This window comes from Psammomys obesus, unplaced genomic scaffold, assembly GCF_907164565.1.
Source record: "Psammomys obesus unplaced genomic scaffold, mPsaObe1.curated_primary_1811, whole genome shotgun sequence".
In the NCBI taxonomy this organism is placed as follows: Eukaryota; Metazoa; Chordata; class Mammalia; order Rodentia; family Muridae; genus Psammomys; species Psammomys obesus.
In genome coordinates this window covers 1,010,929-1,013,399 of record NW_026587215.1, presented here as the reverse complement: position 1 = coordinate 1,013,399, position 2,471 = coordinate 1,010,929, and the positions used below count along the sequence as shown (strand labels likewise).

Here is a 2,471-nt window from a genome sequence, read left to right as displayed (position 1 = left end):
ACATTCTTTGCCTGCCAGAGCCTGGGGGGGTGGTGAAGTGGGGGTGGTGGAAAGTGGCTGGCACCTCCTGGTGGAGCCTGTGTGCTGGGGAGGAGCAAAGGGGTTTGTAGAGACTCGGGGTGAAGGGTGGGATGAGGCGGGAAATGCTTTTCAGGGAGCCAAGGCTGGGTACACAAGGGGCTACCTCAGGAGAAGTGGGGTCGGCCTAGGGTGAATGGGTTAGTCTGGGGGAGGAGGTGATCCGGGTCATCGTTCTGCCCTTCCTGCCTCAGTTTCCCTACTTATCGAATGAACATATGGTCATAAGCCCTCCTTGCCTTACTTCACACTTCTGGGAGGATCAAAGGCAAGAACAAGTTGGTCCAGAGTGAGCACCCCGCGTCGTCGATCAAGGGAACATCACACACTGGCCTGGCCTTCCTTACGCAGTGAGTGAGGAAGAAGGGACACGGGGCCAGCCTAGAGCGTGTACACAGTCAGTCTCTCTAACACTTGACCCGCTCCGGCTTCCTCTCATGACAAACCCCTCAGGGGTCTGCAGCCCCTGAAGGAGTCAGAGACCTTTGGTCTTCTTTGCTTAGGCCACACCCACGTCCCTCTGCCTCGGGGCCTTTGCACCTGCCATTCCCTCTCACTCCAGTGCTCTTCCCACACAGTGTAAAGGCCATCCGCTCCTTCAGATCCCTGTGAGACCTCGGACCTCAATGGACTTCCTCCGGCCCCCTCCATAGCCCAACGGCAACTGTTCACTTATGCCCCTGCTCTATACCGGGACTACCATACCCTGACCATCTCCCCGCCAGCTCCGTCAGCTCCGTGAGGGAAGACACTGTGACTATCTTCCTCCTGCATCGTCCCAAGCTTCCCACGATGCCTGATGCCTTTTATTATCTCCCATTACAGGGGGCAGCCGAAGTTCCAGAGAGGCTCCGTGGTTCCCCTCGCCAAACAGCTGGGAGAAGATGGAGCTCCCACCAGGCTGGCCTCTTGGATTCTAAATCTGAGTCTCTTTCCACCACCTCCTCTGCAGGCCCCTGGGCTCCCCAGCAGAGAGCGTGTGCCTCGCTGCCATCTCCCGCACAGGACCAACATGTACCCTCTTTCTTCTCCCACTGGATGCTGCGTCCCAGTTTGTTGGGTTGGATGTGGGGGAGACAGGGACTCATTTTGAGGCCCCTGGATTTTATGCACAGTCCAGTTGCTACCCTGTCAGGAGGCCCCTCTGCCTCCACTAAAGGACAGGGGCCAGTGCCTCGGGCCTGCAGTCTGGGCATTCCAGGACTTCCTCAGCAGCTCAGCAGGCCAGCTGGCCTCGAAGCCCTCCCAGAATTGCCCAGCAGCTGCAGGGTGGCCGGATGCCCCGCCCGGTGCCTCTGGGCCCAAGCCCAGGCCACAGGCTCGCTGTGGCTGGCATTGCTCCTTAGGCTCAGGCAGGAACACCACAGGGATTTTAAAAATAAAGGGCCTTGAGACAGTGGCCTGGCTCAGGCAGCCAGAGCTGGGGCGGGGCCAGACAGGGACAATGGTGGCGGTGGTGGGGGAATGTGGAGCCTTGGGGCTGGCCACCAGGGCTGCCAGGCCAGAGTGGCCCACCGTCCATCTCTTCAGTGGCACTGCACTTTCATGAGGAAACGTGGGCGCCAGCTGGTTGGCTCCTTACCAAGCTTTACTGAGTACCTACTATGCGCAGGACTACTCTGGATCTTTCAGGGTCTGGCTCTCCTCAGCTGTCACCCTCTCTCTCTCTCTCTCTCTTTCCCCCATCCCCCTCCAGACCATTTCAATCTCCCTCTCTCCTCTAGCCCAGCTAACAGGAAACACAGCCGGAGAGGTCAAGAGTCCTGGGCCTTCAGAGCCCAGTGTCCACACAACACGGAGCTGTCTGTGAAGGGGGGGCAGGCGCTTCCTGTTTACAAGAATCCCAAGGACCCTCAGGGGTGGTGCTTGGGACAGGCCTGGGGGCAGCCCCTCTGCTCTGGCTGCCTGGGAGGGGCCTCCAGGACATCAGCCAGCTGGGCTCAGACCTGCCCTATATGGGATAGGAAGTGAGGAGCCTTTGGAATGAGGGCTGGCTGGAGGAGTTGAGTTATCTAAGCATTCGGGGCAACGTCCTAACATCCGGGGCCTCAGGCCTATAGGCAGGGCCCTTTCGGGTACCCTCTTTCCACCTGGACCCCCACAGCTTCTTTAGGGGAGAGCTGAGGAGCCTGGAAGAAGGACAGATCCGTTCTACCTACAGGAACCACAGACTCAGTAGAGGCTGGGCCAGCAATAGGTCCCCAGGGATTAGGGACCTGGGCCCCTATCCTCAGTATGGGCCAAGGCCGGATCCTGGCTAGCTCAGACTCCCTCACCTTCGCTGAGACATCCTGGAGGATGGGAATGCCTCTAAGGCTCAGGACCCTCGGGAGACAGCAGCTAGACGTGTTTCATAGCAAAGCCCCAGGGCCCAGGGGTGACAGACAGCAGGG

General features: G+C 59.3%; 1 long non-coding RNA gene across 1 annotated transcript; it reads left to right on the top strand.

The window, feature by feature from the left end:
* The first annotated feature begins 230 nt into the window (after positions 1-230).
* On the top strand, positions 231-1,115 carry LOC129673345 (uncharacterized). Its single transcript, XR_008719648.1, has 2 exons — positions 231-428; positions 904-1,115. It is a non-coding gene; the product is annotated as an uncharacterized LOC129673345 (long non-coding RNA).
* Positions 1,116-2,471: the final 1,356 nt, after the last annotated feature.